At 29.6% G+C, this 21,254-nt stretch overlaps 1 protein-coding gene across 4 annotated transcripts in view; it reads right to left on the bottom strand.

Annotated features, from left to right (window-relative positions):
• LOC142320974 (neurotrimin-like) overlaps window positions 1-21,254 on the bottom strand; it is a 615,054-nt gene that overhangs the window by 6,896 nt on the left and 586,904 nt on the right. The gene's annotated exons all lie outside the window — the stretch shown is intronic.

Raw genomic sequence — 21,254 nt, 5'->3', positions numbered from 1 at the left:
TCTAGATTCATTTTTAATAATATCTCCTTTTATCAATGTTTTGTTTTTTTTGTATTAAATTTATTTGTCCGTAAATTAAAATCTATCGGGTGATAGAATGTATTTGAAAAAATGAGTAAAAACTTTATGTTGGAAAACATTTTTAAATGGAATTGAATTAAATCTCTAAAAATAGGGTAAAATTTTCAATGCTGTCTTGTTTAATAAAACTGGGTATATCATGAGCATTAATCAATTTCAATCATTACTTTCCTTTTTTTCATTGATGATGACAATAGATAGTTTTGCAGAATAATTTTTTAAAAAATATAATTAAAAACTAACTGGTCAGAGCTCGCTTCGCTCGCAGGACCGTCTAGCAGGAGGCTCTGTCCCCTGGACCTTCGACGCGTTTGTATCCTCATGTTAGTGAGAAAATTAAGTATTTTACAGAAATATTTTAAGAAAGGAAATATTAGTGTGTAGAGAATATTTTTCTGAACATTTTGGTATTTTTATATTTAAAATAGGCTTAAGAAGTGAGTAGATATAGAATTTAACAGCTTTTAATACAAATTTAATTTAACGCTAGTAATATTAGTAACACAGAGTTGGCTTAGGGACGCCTCCTTGTTCGTTTACGTTGTTTGTATTCGTGTGAGGTTGTATTGACAACGGGCTGAATCTAGCGGGAGAGTCGTAGTAGGAGCTGCGTGCAGCCGCTCGGCGCACCACCATTGGTTCGCTCTGCGCCAACAGCAGCTAAATAAAAATGTGAGCACATATGACTAACAAACCCACGCACCATAATTTTTTATAGAGAGTGATTAGGGAGTTTTTATTTGTAGAAAAGTTAGATACTTTCCTATTCATTACCGTTACTGCATATTATCTTGTTTTACTTAAAAGAAAAATCAAAATTGTTCTATTGTACTATATTCTCTTTCTCTTCTGCACAAGATCCCACGTAATGAATAAGTAACACCAAAAGAGCATATGACTTATGAAATGGATGAAGGCTAAATTAATGCCGGATAATTTGTTGGTTTTTTTTTTTGGGGGGGGGGGGGTAGGTAACAAAATAAGAGTAGATGGATGATCTGAAAGATCTTTGAAATCTAGGATGTCATTTTAAACCAGTCATTAAGGTACAGAAAATGTTTTTCAGTTCAGATAACAAAGATTTGTGAAGCATTTTATAGAGTATTCTTACAAATAAAAATCATTATATTTTTTAATAAATACAGAAGATCTGAAGTGTTAGAAACTACGATGTTTATTAGGTGATGAAGATGTGAGGAGATATTGAACAATAATCTTTTAAAGAGAGTATAAAAAAGATACACATTATAAAAAAAGTTCACAACACAGTAGTAGGACTTTACCGTCGCGCGGCTGACGTATGTGCACGGCTTACACACACAATTTAAAATATTTATCATTTTACTAGCTCTACCCGTCACGCTTCGCTGTGGCACAATGTGGTTGCATGGTAGAGAAATGAGAAACAAAACAAAGCATACGTTTCATGGAAGTTTAATTTTGCAATACTTGTGGCTATACAATATTTTTTTTTGTTTTTCTACTGTCTGCGTAGATATAAAGGCAATCTGGTTTGCCGACTCGGGAACACGCAACATACAGTTGCCCATGTGAGAAGCAATCCGCATCTAAATCTAAATCACACAATACTAAAGATTGACCTTGAGCTTTATGGATTGTGATTGCAAATGCCAATCAAATTGGGAATTGCAATCTTTTAAATTAAAATGGTGTATCGGTCGGGATTATGCGTATTCCAGGAATGAGGACATCTTCACCTTTGAAAGGCCCCGTTAAAATCGTTGCTTCCACTACGTTATTCATCAATTTCTTAACTGCCAGTCGCGTGCCGTTGCAGAGTTTTGGCTGATTAATATTCCGCAACAGGATAATTATCATTTTTTGATCGAACCGTTGCTAGAATCAATCTAATGAGGAATGTTTTCCCAGTTCCTCGTGGCACATCCAAGAAGAAGGTCCCCCCAGCTCCGTCATTTATCATTTGCATTATGAGATCATAAATGCCTTTCTGTTCAGCGTTAATTTGGGAATGTTTGATTAGACATATGACTGAAGATCACCAATGTTGTAACTCTGTTCACGGCGTAAATCCACATCAAATGAAGCGATCGCAGCTCGGGTGAGTGCTGGCATTCCCAATTGACTAAGAACTTTATTTGCAATAGCTAAGCACTTGTCTTCAATATTTATCAATGCTTCGTTGTAAATGCCTTCTGTAAATTCCATGGTCATATTGGTATTTTCTAGGCGTACTCTTTGCAAAATATCCTCAGCCATATGCGATGGATATCTTTCCCATAACTCTATGGGAGATGAAGGGAAGCAAGCGGTCAATATAATTGCGAATAATGCGCGAATTTGGTTTGGATGTGCAGTGTTGCACGCGTCTTTAATACATATATCCCACTGTTGGTCGTTTTATAATAAATTCAGAGCTTGGTGAACGGCGCAGCTCAATCACGACACGATCACACAAAAGTACCTCCATTAAAGTGAATATTTAATTCAGATTGTATAATAGTCTGGATCAGATGCTGGTGGATACGTTTTTTTTTCTTGTTAATAAAGAATGTAATTGGGAACAGGTATTGTTTCACATGTGACTGCAGTTGTCGTTAGCTTGTATGGCGAGTGTTCACCTCGCTTCCGGCAGATGGCGCGGTCACTGGTACACAGCTGGCCGTTAAAAAAACTGTTTTCTCGCGGTCGCGGGTATGTGACTGATGCGAAAAATAGATAAAACAATCTTTGATGCGGGTTATATATCGTGCTAAAAGTTGAGCTCAATCGGCGCAGAACATTTTGAGTTTTTGAATCGTACACAAACGAATTAAACATTTTTATATATACAGATTTGTGGGCTGCGAACAAAAGCCCTTAAGTCGTGCGAAAAAACACATCATTTTAAATGCTGACAAAAGCAGAGTAATGCTTACAAATTACAGAATAATCAAACAGCGTTGATTTCAGATGTTAACAAACTGCTAACGTAAGTAGAAGGTGTGCTACTTCAGTGTACAACGTGATTCTCGAGTATTAATCTACTAATGAATTACGGTCTCCAAAGAAAACAAAACCCCGCAGGTCAATTGAGAAAAGGTGAAATTTTGATAAAAACGCGATTCGTAAAAAAATTACACGAATTTGAATTATTTAGAAATAGTTTAGCGGTGTATTATGTCCTTTGGAAGAGAATTCGGTTATTGTCTTCGACAACGCTTCTTATCATTAAACGAAAAGAATTCCAGCCGTGCTATAGGAAAACAATGATATCAAAATGTGGCTTAGTTCAAAAGGAATAACTTTTGAAGAGGTTTAAGTTAATGTTCAATCATTGCAAAGGGTTTCGCGTATTAAAAGTAATTATAGTCCGTATAAAATTGTTTTGACACACACCGCCATATTGGTAAGTCGTGTTTTTATTCGGCTCCTAACGAATATGTTTGCCGGCCGCCGTGGCGCGAGTGGTTCTCGGAATTTAATCCGGTGGTTCCGAGTTGGAATCCCGATCAGGCATGACATTTTCATACGCTATAAATCATTCATATCATCATCTGAAGCAATGCATAACGGTGGTTTCGGAGGTTAGAAAAAAAAAACGAATACTTAGTTGTGTGGTTTCAGTGTTACTATTTGTGAATTTTGTTGTTTGCTTTTACATAGCAAAGAACGCTAAATGACCAAAAAACGATTGTTTGGTCATATATATATAAAAAAATAACCTAACAAAGGATTTTTTGGTCATTATGTAGGGGTATTATTTTCTGTGTATTTGGTTATTACGATTTTTTTTGTTTGCATAGTCTTAAGTCTATCTGGGCTGTAAGAAAGTTGGGTGTTTTAATTTATTTTCTGTAAGTCATCCTTCTTGGTGGCTTTTCTTTTTGTTTTGGTGTTTTTTTTTGTTTTAATAAAATACAGATGTTTTAGCTGTTAAATATAATTCAAAGAAATTTGGTCGTTGTGTTTGACAGCGGCCATCTTGCATTGATCTGATTGGTTTTCCTTTGTTTACATTTCCGAATTAAAAATGTACAAATTAGATAGATAGATTAAATAGATAGATTTATTAAAAATAGATGAAAACAATCTTTGATGCGGGTTATATATCGTGCTAAATTTGAGCTCAATCGGTGCAGAACATTTTGAGTTTTTGAAGCCGTACAATTTAACATTTTTATATATATATATATATATATATATATATATATAGGTTTAAATATAATACTTTTTGTTTAATTCAATGACTCTAACTAAAGCGCGTGCGCATACCGTATTTTATTCGGGCGATTCTGGCGGATCTAACGCCACATTCAAAATACTTTTTTGCTTTTTAAATATTATTAATTTATTTAATTCTACCGCACACCTATGACGACACAACATAGCAGTCGGCTACAGCAACTGTACATCAGTGTACATCAGTGCTACACTAGCGCTCCTTGTGGTGATACGGGGTACTTTTGTCACAGTATACCCACTTAGCCGCTAGTTTATTTTTTGGAATGGGGATGCGATTTCGCAAAAATCTTTTTTTGCAAATATTATTTTTTAATTAACAAATGCGCCTAAGAAAGATAAGTCCTTAATTAGGCAAAATCTCAAGATACCTAGGATGACCTTGCTCTACAGCCTCACCCCCTTGACCTTTTAAGCTGAAAATTTAATGACATCAATGCCCCAAATATAGAAGTAATATGGCCAAATTTGGTCAAAATCGGTCTAGTAGTTCTAGAGATATAAGGTGATTTAGAGGGCGACACCAAACATACACACGTACATACGAACATCCAGAAAATTTCTATCCGGTCTTTTGGTTTTTTGGGGCTCCTTAGGTGTCAAAACGTCAAGAACCGGTGAAAACCGCATATGCCCAAATTGGAACGATTGCAATACTTTCCCTTCTAAAGCTATAGCTCTGTTATAGTTTTAGAAAAAAAGTAAAAATAATAATTATATATGAATTGTGCGTACAAAGCCATAAGGGCTATAAAAATCTTGTCACTAAAAGCCAGGGTAGAAGTTATAATGCTGGAGTCATAACCACAGTATAATATATTAGTTAACCATATTTAAATATTATAAATAAATATTCACATTAAATATTTTACTATCTCAATATCAATGTAAAATATTTCCGAAAAAACCATTTATATCTGAAAATAGATTCATGTAATTATCTTTAGTCTTAATATTAATTAAACTGTAAAATCATTTTATGGATTATCGATTAAGAAACTGTTATAATGAAATTCAAGAATTATTTTACATTTATAAGGTATACTTTTACTTTGTAAATGAATGTACGTACATTTTTGTACGTACGTGGTTGAATAGACCGAGTTTATTTATAATAGCAGGTAAGATTATGGTTTACTATTTTAAGAATACTGAATAGTAAATAAAATATAATAAAATCATTCTTTACTAAATCTTTTTATTAATCACTTAAATAAATACTAAAATCTCATTGAAATAAGTATTTTAATGTGTATAAGTAAAAATTAGTATAGAGTGTAACACTTATTTAGTCCTTTTTTTTCACTTCTTTAGTTAATTTTTCATCATATATATTTATTTTTTTTTTTGTACAGAAACTCACATTAATCAATGGATGCAATAATTCATGTGATTTTGTCATTTTCATTATATGGTTTCATTAAAAAGTCGATTAAAAATTACTGGATTATTTCTACAATGAATATTATTATGAGTCATCACTTATCACTGTTTAGTAAAATGTTTTATTTGTAAATTATAATATGCAAAATAAAGGATTTTACGTATATTAATCCTTTCTATAGTGGTTTATTATTAAGATCCTTATGTACGATATGTATTTTATGATAGATGTATTTTATGATAGGGTAGAAAAATGCAAAAACGTTATTGGCAGAACGTGACTTTTTTTAAAAGTGCGGGATAAAATGGTGAATTTTAAAAGCTTTGTTAAATTCGCGCTATTAACATGTTTATTAATTCTAGCTTTTCCAAGTTAAGCTTTCTACTAATGCTAAACTAACACTTTATCTCACATCGACAAAAAATATTAACGGCATGTATTATATAAACGGCATGGATTATATGAATAAGAGGATATTAAAATTATAATTTATACAAATTTCAGTTAAACAATTAATAATTTCAATTATAAAACTAATAAATACAATATTAATTTTTTTTTGACAAATAACAAAAATTGACAATTAGTTTATAAATACAACTTCTATAAACAAATCAGGATAGCGTTAAATGAATTTGAAGAAGATAGCACTCACTGCTGTTGCTTCATTACGTGAATTCATAAAACAAATTATTGTTGTACAGGCGGCGCAACAAACCTCGATGCTTGTACCACGGCAGCGACAGCCGCAATTCGAATCATTCAACTATTCATTAGGATAACATTAGCTTGATTACCTTACAACGAATGGGACATTGTAAGATGTACTGTGGTGTTAGTATTGGAGTACAGAACACAATTTTTGAAATTTTAATCATCTCTTGACTTTTTGTTTAAGTTCTCGGTGACAAATTAAGATATCATCATGATTTTTGGTGTGTATAAACTACATGTTAATATCTAAAAACCAATTTCTAGATTTGTATGAAATTCAACTTTCAAAGAGGTGAAGAAAGGTAAAAAAAATTCGATCAAAGATTGCAAAAATTTTCCCCATTTCCTACAATACTAAACAAGATATTCGTTTGATTTGGGCTTGGAAATGCTCTTCAGATAAATATTTTAAAAACATTTTCAGGCTTTTTGAATTCCAAAAAATATAGTTTTTTTTACAATTTTGCCGTTTTATACAGACCCAATTGAATTAATTTTTATGAAATTAGTTTACATTTTGATGGTTATTTATGTTTGTAATTCTGATAACGTATTTCGCGAGCGAAGCCATGACTGGAGATTTAAAAACCATGACCAGCTATAAATCCCCTGATTGCCGACGGGATACACAAGAAACAATATAGTCCTGGGTGACGAAACCGTGACCCAGATTCTAGTGTGTATATATATTAAATATGTTTGTAAATATATATACATATTTAAAGAAAAACGAAGAATGATACACAGATTAGGGTAGGTGTTTAAAAACAATTTATAAATTTATTTCTTACAAATAAATATTACAATTATCTGTAATCTCTAGTGGGTATCTGGCAAGATAGTTTGTAGTTCACTTGTTTCTAATTCCACCCAGCAATTAATTCTGGGGATGAGCAAGAGTCATTCTTAAGAGAGTCTGAAGCCTGAGCCACTTCTCCAGTAGTTCTTTACTAGCTAGTAGAAAAGTTTGTTGCAGCGTACATTTTAGCAATCTATCACAAAATGAATTAATGTGCTTTTTGTATTTTGAATAAGATCTCCTGAGGAAGTGAGAGCTGGACAGATATGTACTACTTGAAGAAAGCAATGAAGCACTCTTTAGATGGTTTATCTTCTTATTTGTATTAGGTATTGATAATTTTTTTCTTAGCGTCCATCCCTTATTTGTTACTTCTTCAACCCTGGTTGGCATTCTAAGGCCTAGGGACCTATTTAAACATTCTAACTTTTATCTGATGGCAATAAAATACAAAGAACCCCAATGTGTTTATAACGTAAAATATGGCCTCCTAATACTTTCTTTTCCATATAAAAGGAGGTTAGGTGGGTTTTCTGTTTGTTTGATATATATATGCTCACATTTTTATTTTAGCTGCTACTGACGCAGAGCGGACCAATGGTGGTTCGCTGGGCGACTGCGCATGGCAACTCTCTCTGTCTCTCTCAACCAACTCTCTCCCGCTAGAAGCAGTACGTTGTCAGTTAATTTACAGATTATTTAATTTAATTTCTAAGGGAGATTATTTTTATTTATATTTTTTTAATTTATATTTTTGTTTACTTATTATTATTTGTTAATTTTATTTATTTAATTTTATTAAAAAAAGAAACGGATTATTAGTCAATATTTAGCAGTAAAAAACAGGACTTTATTTAGCGGGAGAGAGTCGTAGGCGCGCATCCGGCCGGTGCACCAAGTGGTCCGCTCTGCGCCAATAGCAGCAGTTGAACTGGCAAATAACACAACCTCTCATGAACACACAATAAACGAAGACGGCGCTCATAAGCCAATTCCCTGTTGTCAATGTGGCAGAAGAAACATTATATTTCTATTTAAGACTATTACGTTTATATCTAGCCACTCCTTAACCCGTTTTAAATATAAAAACAACAAAATGTTCATAAAAATATTCTCTACACACTAATATTTATTTTCTTAAAATATGTGTGTGAAATGTTGTATAAAATACATTGCACAAAATTGAAATTAATATAAATTACTAAACAGGAAACATTTGTCATAAAATTATTACAAATAAAATGATAAAAGTAGATTTTTCCATACTAAAATATTCTTAGAATAAATAATTTTATACAGACCAAGTATAAAGCGGAATATTAATTTTAAAATATTTTACTTTGACTCTTATAAGCTGTAGTTTTTATTCTAACTAGCCTTTGATAGAATTATCTAAACAGTGGAATGAGATTAATGCATCTACATTTTTTTTTCAACAAATTTGATTTTATTGGTTTCCTACGCGTTACAGCAAACGTTCAAAGAAATTTCTTTCCACAGTTGTAATCTGTTTTATAGAGGTTTGTATGGTGAGTGAATATTTTGTTTAACATTTAAAGTAATTTTTAAAAAAAAATTAACGTAATCAAGTTTAATGTGTATTAAACTACGTAAACCTTTTTTTATTAAAAAATAAATTATTTGCCCCTTTCTAAAATTTTAACATCATAATACTTCTACCCATAAAATTAATAAATAAATAAAATAGATAAAATATTAAACACCATGTATGACTAATGTCCATAAACCATAAACAAATAAAAGCTTTATTCCAAATAAAAAACAAAAATCGCATTTAAAGTTAATTTGAGATGCTTGTAAAGATTTGGCGGTTCAGGAAAAAAAAGAAGAAATTAAATAGCTGATAATAAAATATTTAACATATAACCACTTCATTAAGTTCATTTTAAGTAAATTATATTTACAATACTATCTGTTTTTATTTTGAAAGACGTGAAAGGAACAAATCTCTTCTAGCTTGTGAAGGCAACCATATCTTTTGCCTAGAAATGGTTAAAATTTTTCAAAATTTACTACTGTATTTTGAAGTCTTTTAAAATATATATTATTCCTTTTTTTTATTAAAATATACGTAGTGTCTATAATTCAAAGTTATCTATTTGGTAATCAAGGTATCCCTCTTTCGATTTTAAAACTTACAAATTTTTTTTTTTATATATATAAAAAATGTATCTTTAATTAAAATTGAACTTTTAAAAAGAGAGAGAGTGAGATAAAGAATAAAATTTGATGAAGAATTTTAGAATAAAATATCGTCAATTTTTTCTCATATTACAGTTTCAATGTGTTTTTAATACAGAGGCTTCTGAGTCAATGGAATGTTCAATCAAAATTCATTTTTCTAAGACATTAGAAGGTTAACTATCTTTATGCGTGCAAACAAAATATATAAAGATTGGATAGAGTTGTGTGTAGTAGTTTGTATGATAAGGCGTAATTAATCACTTGATTCCAGTTAGCGATACAGGCTTCTTCAAAGTGTTGGTAATTATTGAAATTTCAAAATCATAGATTAGAAACATCAAAGCTGTCAAATTTTAATAGAATCGGTAATGGAATAGCTGTCTTCGTTGAGTGAATAGCGTTTGCCCTAAATTTTGTTAATTAGGTTCGTCAATAACACAGTAGACACACTAATGACTTCTTGTATTATTGAAATCAAATCCATGTGAATTCAATTATTCTATTGCTCTTGAATGCCAACTACATTTCGGATACTGTGATTTATTATTTTGAGGCACAGTTTTAATTAAAACTTCAATGAGAAATAAATATTTTTTATGTTGAACGAACGGAATATAATTTTGAATTAAGGGATTCATCATTTTTAGCGAAAAATATCTAAACAATTTATTTTTCAATATTTTTCAGACGGTAATATCTTTTATGAATTAAATGTGCGCCGATTCATTAAAAAAAAATTAGAATAAGGGTTTATACATCTCATTTCAGAGATATATGTATCATAAATGGAAATAGAATAGTCACATTCAAGAAAAATTAAAAGGCTCTAATTGTCGTACTATAGAGAAAGTTTTTTGATGAGAAAGTAATTTCCAGCTTGCTTCTAGCATTCAAATTATTAATTTTGTTTGCATAATTCTCCCAATATCACTAAAGATTAAGACGATTATTATAAATTAATGAATAAAACGCGGATTTCATTAAAAGTGTTGTGTGTGACAAAAACAAGTAACGTTAGTGTCGCCTCTGATTTAACCAGGCATATAAAAATAGGAGAAAACCCTCAAAGTTTACTTCGTCTCCTTTGATATCTTTTCAGCCTATTACTGCACACTGCTCATATTTCCATCAGTTTTAATGATGAATTGATACATCCAAATATATAAATATCAAGTATATATGAACGTAACTATCGCTATATTCATCCCATCACTACGATGGCTACAGAAACCCATTATTCTCCGAAGGCTCCCTTTTTCTTTAAAAGAGCAGGCTGAGATCCTTTCAAACTGAGTAATTCAAATTACTCTTTGAATCAAAGAAAACGACTCTATACAAAACCTGCCTGGGAACAGTTCTATAAGCAATATATTTAAAAACCAATATTTATTCCCTTCGGATTGTAACGAACAGTTCAATTTTAAATTTGTAAAAAAAAAACAATGTTCGGAACCTGTATGGAACCTGAAATAAAACTAAAAATCGAACTTTAATAAACCTACCCCTGTTGTAAAACAAAATATTTGTTTTTCTATTCTGAATAGAAACATTTCTATATAAGTTTAAAAATGCACTGCAAAAGTCAAAAAAAAGTTTATTATTAAATAATTCTTTCCGGGTTTGATTGGTTTGATGAGTTAGAAATTTAGAAAACATATCAGCGTTTGCTAACTCTGACATTGAGATAACATTAAATTTTAGATATATTTTGTTTGACCTGTATTTCTCTCTTTATAATTTGATGAATTAATAAATTCAATTTCCTGTAACAGAAAACAAATAAAATCTGTACTGTTCATAACGTAACATTACTCATATAGTATTTATGTAAATATAACATATCCATAATATTAAACAACTTTGTTAATAATGGTTTATCTATTTTCAGAAAAAACGGTAAATATATAAATTTAAAATTGTTAAAACAATGAGAAAATATTGATAATATAATATATAATTAATATATTCTTTTATATTAAATTTTGATAATATAATTTGAATAATAATGTGATTTAAGCTGTTAAAAATACAATGCGTAAACAAATTCAAATACAATAATAAGCAGTTTAATGGCAAATATGCTACCAAAACTTTAAACAAATAAGATAAGGTAATGGGCCTACCGAAAATATTGACTAACCAGCCACAATCAGCAATACTTTTGTATAAATAAAAGAAAATTTGAAAGGTATATTTTTTTATAAATAGCAAATTTTTTCTTGTGTTAAACACTTCAAAAGACGAAAAAATAATAATTCTTAAAAAATAAAGCCAACTTTTAAATACTGCACTAAAAATTAGAAAATAGTATTTTTTTCAATTCTTCTCAAAATTGTAAATTTTAGAAGTCGGTGCCAAAATAAAAACTAACTAACGCATAAACTATTAACCGTTTAATTTGGTACAAACTTCAAATAATTGAGAATTTAAAAAAAATATTTTTTTTTACTTCAGGACATTTTATAAGTGAATTTTCATTTTTACTTTATCTTCCTTATAATTTGGATAGGCCCCACAAAACCCTCTGTACTAAAATAAGCTGCAGGTAACAAACGCAAAGGATAGAAATCAGCATATAGATAAAAATAAGGAAAAGAATAAAGAGAAACGACAAAATGAGACGACTTCCGAGAGTGAATTAAGGGTTTCTACAGAACGGGAAGTATTACTTTTTAAACTTTTCTCTAACTAATTTTCAGGAATTTTCATACAGGAATAATTTGAATATTCAGATTAAAAACCCAATTCTCAATTATATTTGCGGTAAGAAACTAACATTTTCCCACAACAATAAACTGATCAAAATTGTATTCTTAAAATTCTCAAATTGGTATATTTTGGCTATATATAAAACGGTAACGACAAAAACGATGTGTTTTTTATTAAAAAAAAAAATTCCATTAATGGTATCCCGATGAAACTTATTAACTTATATAAAAAGAACTCATCAAAATCAGCACTATTAAAAAAATAAGGATTGAATCGTAGCCGGGCCTCCGTGGTGCGAGTGGTAGCGTCTCGGCCTTTAATCAGCACGTCCCGGGTTCGAATCCCGGTTAGATATGACATTTTTCATACGCTACAAAATTCCATTTCCATATCCCACGTACAAGATTCAAGCTTATGTAGCGATATCATTAAGCAAAAAAAGAAAAAAAGAGGTAAAAGGTAAACGGTTAATTATAGCTTATAACAATTTGACATGTGGTGAAAGATTAATTAATTGTTTTATCAATTTAACACGTTATACAAGAAAATAACAAATTTGACAGATAAAAATTATTACACAACATTTTTTTTTAAATCGATTTTTAAAAAACAGCTATTACATGTCATGGTAAACTATTTTTAACAAAACATTTTATAAAAGAATATATTGACATAAATAATTATTTCGTAGTAATTTATAACAATACTGAACTGAGAAGTACGTACAACAATGATAAAACTGAAATCTTTGAAATACAAAAATAAATTCTTTTTTTCTTTTGGTACTTCATGTAAAGTAAAATGTGAATGGTTTTTTGATAATTTTTTTTTAAATTTTAAATATAGCTACTAATAAAAGAGAGTAAAAAAATAACAAATTATCAATCTTACTTTAAATTTTAATTGAAGGAAATATTGTAATTTAATATGAATGAAATACATACATCAGTAGGTATTTAAAAAATACAGAGGTAGTGATGAAGTAACAGGAGTAATTTTTATTAATTATATTTTCATGTTCCTGTGTTCATAAGGGTGGATGTTCGTTAAAAAGTGGGGGTATATATATCAAAATGTAATATAATTTCGTTAAAGAAAAATTCTTAATGAATAATACATATATATATATATATATATATATATATATATATATATATATATATCTTTTTTTTTGACATCACACACCGTCGCACATCATTATATTTTGTAACTATGTTTTGAAAAAAAAGAAAAACTGAAAAAACTTAATTTTTCTTTTTGTAATAATATATTACTACTCTATGCCAAAAAATTTCGGTAAGGATCAAAAATTATTTTTATTTTAGTTCTTAAATAATAATAATAATTAGGACCACATATAACATACACACAAAAAAAAAAAATATATATATATATATATATAAGAGGAGAGCAGAGAAGTACATATATATAAGTACTGTAATCCTTGTATTTCTTTACACTTTTTCCTACATTTCTATGTATTATAAAATTAACAAACTAAAGGACTTACATTTTACTCTTAGATCAACCATCCTTCTTAGCTAAGTTTCTTTTACCCTAAAAGAAGTTTTTATACGATTATGCAACAAACTTTTCTTTTCTCAAGTTCGATTTAAAACCTCTCATGTCAAAGTTTACTAACCTATTTAATTTCACGCATTCCCATGTTACACAAATTTGGAATGTATCTTTATTTGCTTTACTTTTAGACTTTCCTTCTGACTTATTTCATTGCCATAGAGCTAATATTTATATAAATATTTTTTCACATTTTTTTTTAATTCATGAATACCCAAAATGGGTGAGAAAAATGAGAATGGATTAGTAGTCTTTTTTAAATTACTTTTTTTACATTTTTTGTTGCATTTGACTCGAGTGTAAAATTGAATAGTATAATAAAACAATCGTAAATTCATACTTTAATTTTTTAATTCATCTGAAATTTTTTTTTTTTTAATAAGATGAAAGCACTCTGTAAGCAGAAAATTTGTTTTGGAATAAAATAAACCACTCTCGATTTTTTTATTGTATTATTGAGTAAATTGTTAACTCATTACCAGAGATATAGACTTAGTTAAACTATACTTCATTCACTTTAATTTTTATAGTAGTTAAACTACATTTAATGATGTATAAGTGAGTCGAGTTCACTTACTTCCATGCAGCTCTGGTATAATGCATATTGTACCAAACGTTCATCTAAGTCAGATTAAGTAAAAGATAATCTTAGTTTTAACTTGCAACAACCAACTGAACGTCTTCAATTTCCAATTCCAATTTCTATATTTGTTTCTTCTATACCGATGACATACTTTACGCAGTTCTTTCATTTCTCAGACGTTAATTCGGGAAATCCCTTCGACTAGATATTTTTTACTCTTAATAATGCCATATTATTTGATGCTATGAAATCCTCAACGTCTACCCCTCACCATTTTAGTCGAATTTAACTTACAATGAAACAAGGGATTCCCAAAATAGAAAACCATAACTTTTTTCACGATTTCATCCATAGCATATTTTTATAATTTTTCTTCTGTTAAGAAACCGACCTCAATAATTTCATATTTAACGTAGACTTACCAGTATAAATTTCCTTAACCATTAACCATTTAATCATTTTTGGGCTTGTCCAATTACTAGTAAAGCCTTCACTTTTACAGAACGTAAAAATATCCAAAACCATTTTCTATTTTTTCTAAAGTTTTCTATTTTTTCTAAAGTTGAAGTAAACCAGGATTTAAAATTTTCCCATCCATATCTGGACAGTAATAAAGCGCAGATCTAGGTATAGGCAAACTGGACATTTTTCAAGATTGTCAGATTTGTGGAGGGGGTGGAAAAACAGTTGTAGTGAAGAAACCTTTATAAAAACAAATAAAAAAATATAATACGTGAACGTGTCGTACATTTTCATCATGCTGCTGGTACTTAAGAAGTTAGGCACCCTTCAATGTGATAAATGGAAACACATGGGGGCGGTAAGCATTCTAAGAGCTTTAATAGATTCCCCGAAATGGGTAATAAATGTACTGGAGGACTTCAACATGTGTTTGTCGGCAAACATTGACGCTTTCAAGTGCAATTTCGCAAATATCTTTTTCTGCGTGCCACTATTCGTAGCAAGAGGTAAAAGAAGTTTTTCTAAACTAAAAATAAACAAAAGCTATTTGATATTGACAATGACTCAAGATAGGTTAAGTGGATTGGCTGTGATAGTTGACAAATATGAGTTATGTTTCAAAGAACTTATAATAGATTTGGTAGAAAAAAGTGAACAGGAAATTTTTTAATATTAAGTTCAATTAAAAAAATTATTATTATAAATTGTACATTTTTTAGAACCAATTTTTTTCTTTCATGTTTTAATTATATATATTTAATTATGTATATTGTCTATCGTATTTCTTTGAAATGAAACTTTGTAAATATTTGTTGTGTATTTTGATATTATTTTTTAAGTAAATATTTCTTTTTTAAATGATTTTACTTTTTAAAAATATTCGCTGTCAAAAATTATGTTTCGAAATATGTAAAGGGCGGCGAAGATATTTTTTCTCAGGGCGGCGAAAATGCTGGATCGGGGCCTGATAGTAATCATGAACGATTAGATTCAGATACCCACAAATCATCTTTATAAACATTTTTCGCTTTCAGTGTGAAAGTGGCTTTCCAATCCTGCAGAAAAATTTTTGTAAAAAAAATCTTTCGTAGAAATTCCGGATTTATCGATTCAAACACGGATTTTCAGCATTGACCTACATTTTATTAAGAAATAAATTGCTTCTCCCTCTTACTAACACTATTTAATTTGCCTTAAATAATTTCAGCCCCGGATAATACTTACACAACGGTTTCATATTCAAAATTTTAAATTAAATTTATTTAATACTTTAAATAAAATCATCCCCTTTAAGTCAGGTAATTAGTTAAGTTTCTAAAATCCTCGAAAATTTCAATATATATTATTATAACAAAAATTAACCAATGAACAGACCAGATTCGAGGATGATTTAAAAAAAAAAAAAATAATTAATAATTATCAGGTTGCCTAAACTGTCTCCCTCCAGCCACTAATATTCATAACAACTGCGACATTCTTACTTAACAGACGTGATGAACATTTTACTATGACAGTTGTTGTGATTTTAAATTTACTTTTTTCTTATTTAATTTTAATGACATAAATTGAAGATTAACTTTTCCTGAGGATGGTCGAATGACCGAAAGTACTAGACAGGAGACTGTTGTAGTTCATTTATTTATATATAAACAGGTTATAAATTAGTTGTACGAATTTACATTTGTATTATTCTCTCAGGTATTAATATTTAAAAAAATAATAATTAGTATCTCTCTTTTTAAACTACTAATGTTTATAAATTTGTTCATAGTATTAAATATGGTTTTTTTGGATTTAATTTTTACCGTAGACTTAACACAACCGGTTTCGTTCTTTTACTTAGTAATGAAATACCACGGAAAATAAAAACCTTTACTAAATTTGGTACTTTATTCATAAAATCTTCTGTTCCGTAATAAGGTAATATTTCTAAATTTCTTCTTTTTAAGTTTGATAAACATTTAAGCCCATATTTTGCAGGCCAGTGTGAATTATTTGTCCGTTTTATTGATTTTTTTTCTAAACGGTCCACATGTTAAACCTTGTATTTAATTTTTAATACGATAAAATCTCAAAAATATACGCAAATAAACCCACAATAACGCAAAAAAAAAACACAAATTAATTATGATTTATACAGCGCAGACGAAGAGAGAAAGGTAAATATGCCCACTAATATGCACACAGTTGGATGTAAGTGTTAAATGAATAAAACTAATTAATGTATTAGATTTTACGGAACTACAAGTAACTAACCCACCGGGATGATCTATTGGTGAACTCGTCATCGCAAATCAGCTGATTTCGAAGTCGAGAGTTCTTAGATTCATTCTAGTACTTTTATACAGATTTGAATAATAAATCGTGGATACCGGTGTTCTTTGGTGGTTGGTTTTCAATTAACCATGTATCTCAGCAATGATTGACCTGAGACTGTACAAGACTATAAATAATTTACATTCATACATATCATCCTCATTCATCCTCTGAAGTAATGCCTTACGGTGGTTCCGGAGGCTAAACAGAAAAAGAAAGGATACAACTGACAGATGACGTGCACATACCTAACTAGATATGGCTGGCAACATGTCTACGTACAATGTTTGTTTCCATCTTCTGTAAAAAAATTCCGAAGTAGTTTATGCTAATCCACTAATATCTTCTTGAGTTATATACTTTTGAAATCAGGTTATCTTATTGCAATAATAATAAATTACACAATAGGTTCCGCTGTGAATTTAATTTATTATTTTCACTGTTGCATAGAGAAAAGCATATCAGAACACATTATTTCATTTTTCATTCTTTTAAATAGTTTTAACAGATATCTTAGTAATTAAGGTATGGCTAATAATTCACGTTTCGTCCGAAGTTACAGTATCATTTGGAGTGAAAATCATCGTACATTTATAATACAGAAGTTTTACTTTCTTTTCGTATTAGATAAACAGACACAATTACGAACAATTTCTTACAAGAGACTTGTTTTCTAACTGCATAAGATATAGAGAAAATTAATCTTTTTACAATCTTATTACAGTTTATTGTAATATTTAATCTCAAAGAATTGTGTAGTAAATGCAATCTTTTATGGATAAAAGAATGAGTACAAAATGTATCCGTAATTTCTTCGGAGTAAAATACTACGAGAGATAATAAGTTTTTTTTTATTTTCTATGTCGGTTATATTATAAAGCAAACATTCCCTAGCCGTCTATTAAATTTACTGTAAAAGCTTTAAACATTAGGTTTTAGTACAATGAGGGAAAATTTGGTAATATGATTTAAAAACTTAACTACTTGCTACATAGTTTTGAACAATATTTATAACTATGTTCGCAAACAATATAATTTTATAGGCTAAATTTTTAGATCTCAATTCTTATTTTTTTACTTTGCATAAGAAATATTTTTCTCCTTGTAAGAGAAAAAGTGAATTACAAAAAACGTATTATATATTTTTATAGAAGAAATTTTTTTTAATAAAAAAATGTATAACACTCTTAGAAGTATTTTTATGATGTACAAAGCGTAAACGAGATTTTATAAAAAAAAATATGACAATAATATAAAATTCCTTTGGGAACCATTTTCTCAATTTGTTTGCAAATCTAAAATTTTTTTATTTTTTATGAACTAAATAACATGCTTTTTTTATTAGAAAGGCCTTTTATGAATCTTCTTAAAGACAAAAGCGGTTGTTTAAACAGCAACTGTTTGTGAAATAAACATTTATTTTACTTATTGTGAAATAAATATTTGTGCGAGATTATTGCTGACCTCGTTGCATATTTGAGAGAGAAAATAAAAACTCCTTTTATGTAAGGTATTGAAATGTAATTTTAATCTATCGTTTTAACATTTTGATTGAGCTAACCTAAGCCATAGAAGAATGCAACATAGATCAGCAGCAGATATGATCGACGAAGGGGCATCTGATTGTGGAGATTATCAGATAACATCAAGAAAATGTGGTCATTAACGTCATCGAGTACAGATTGGAGGAGAGTAGCTCGTAGAAAACTAATTGGAGATGACAGTTTGTCCGGAAATTCAACCGATAACGACAGTATAATTACAGAATTCAACCAAATTCTAGTAGGTTGGAACCATACCTATGCCAAGAAAACAAACTGCAATTCGTAATCCTAGCTATGGGGGATTACCCATATCAAATAGATTAATGACCTTCCATTAGAGGTTACAAATTTTACGAACCAAACAGAACCCGTCAAGCCCCGTCTGTTGTACTTTAAATGATGTGCTAAGGTTATACGAACTGTTAGAAATGGTCGTGTGTGAAGGGAGATTACAACATTGGACTGGTAGGAGATAAACAACTTAGAATAATTTCTAAAGATACTGAAGCGTACAAGAAAATCATAAATATAGTTCTAACATGGTTTAATTGGCCATATCTTCACTAGAAACGATGAGTGACCGTTTCGTGTTGTGATTAGGAACATGCACCACTCGATTCCACTGGAGATGATCAAGGAATAAATCAAAGGCCACGAGCATCGGATAATAAATAAACGCTACACAGTAACTAAAGAGCAAACATCGAGTTTTTCGTGAACGTAGAGCCGCAGGAGAACAATAAAATTATATTTGAGATAAAATAGATTGCGAATTGCAGCATGTCGTTCGAAACACCGCGGAAACCATCAGGCCTCGTACAGTGCATGAGGTGCCAACAATACGGACACACCGAAAACAATTTTATGAGTCCTTCCGCTATGTAAAGTGTGGGGAAGACCGTCGATCAGCTGATTATTCCAAGATGGACAAGAACACTCCTGCTACCTGTGCTTTATTTAAATCCGACCATCGGGCAAACTATCGAGCCTGCAGAGTTTACCAAGAAATATTAGAGAGGAAACGAAGGCAAAAGGCGAATCGGAACCCATAACTTGCTCCGAGAGTCGAATCCGCTAGTCGTAGAGTGACCAGCCTCACGTTTGAAGATAGAAATTTCCCCACGTTGGTATGTGGAGCACTGGAACCTTCGGGGCAAAGCCTGAGTATCTCCACAGAACGTATGCTGCGGCAGCTTGCCGTAATGTTGAGAATAATGTAGACAGGTTAAATAGGCTTTCTTTAAATGTAGATTTCCTGGAGAAATATTTTTTCTAATGGACTTTAAGATTACTGCTTACTATAAACTATTATTATGAATTATTTATTATGGGATTTCCTTAAGAATCCCTTATCATGTGCTTCTTATCAAACGATTTACTTATGTTTCCACTTAAGGAGCCAATGTAAATATACTAGTTGTTGAACAAAAAAAAAAATAAATAAAAATTTATAAAATACATATTACCATTCATACAAAAAAAAAAACCAGTTTTCATGACATCTTCAATAGTGTTACATATTGTAATTTAAAGAGCTAATTTATTCAATCAAAGCAGAAAAAGATACTATACTACACTATTATAGATATAATTATATAATATTAAAAATATTTATAAATATACCATATACGTAAAGGTTGACTTTTTTAAATTCCATACGTTCTTTCTGCAAAAAAATATTGAAACTAATACTGATAAATAAATTAAATTTTACAAAACAATGATAGGACAACAAATGCTTCTCTTCTGCTTTTCGCTATATAAAATAAAAGGCATTGTTCACAAAAGAATCGAAGTAAATTATCGTTTTCTGTTCTAGTTATTATTATGGATGTGACGCATTTATAAATACTATTGTTCAAGAAATATCAGTAAAAATATCTTTCTCTCAGTGAAACGATGTTTGCCTTACAACTTTAATCTGTATGAACAGAATGAAGATATCACTTGGCTCATTAAAATTAGTAGTTTTATTTATTTCTTAAACATGATTTTCCTATGGATATTACAAATGATATTATTTTCTTAAATTATGGTTAACAATGACCATTTACGAATTCTATGTGTAAACGGTCATAATTTGTAAGATGAATGAGGAGTTGAGATCAGATTTAACTTGATACGCAATTAATATGAAGTTAAATCAGATATTTAAGTCAGCTGACGGATTTTCATAAAAGTAGTCTAAAGCAACTTTTCTAAACTTCTAAATGATTCTTCTTAACAATTATTATTAAAGAAATCAAGATGCCATTAAGAAAATTTTAGATTAAGTGTAATTTTATTTTAACTAATAATTTTTATTAAGAAATTGATGATATTTAGTTTTTTTAAATGTTTTATTTTAAATAAAGATAAAGATTTTTTTCATGATCAGAATGTCTCTTTTGTCTTTCTACAAGTATTTAGTTGCTGTTTTATTGGTGTTTTTATTTAGTATGTTACTTCACTACTCTTGTTCTACTTACAACTTTCAAGTTGATACTGTCAAGTTTTAGCCAAAATCTTGTGTTGCAAGACACTAATTCATTAGATCGTTCTATTTATATAAAAGTAATAATATAAATTAAGTTGCATCCATATACAAAATTACAATGTATAAAAGAAAATTCAAATAGATAAAATTAAAACTAGTACTGTATTTTCTTGTTTTTAAATTAAATAACTATAAATTGCCAA

This window comes from Lycorma delicatula, chromosome 3 (genome assembly GCF_047948215.1).
Source record: "Lycorma delicatula isolate Av1 chromosome 3, ASM4794821v1, whole genome shotgun sequence".
Taxonomy (NCBI): domain Eukaryota; kingdom Metazoa; phylum Arthropoda; class Insecta; order Hemiptera; family Fulgoridae; genus Lycorma; species Lycorma delicatula.
This window is presented reverse-complemented; position numbering and strand designations above follow the sequence as displayed.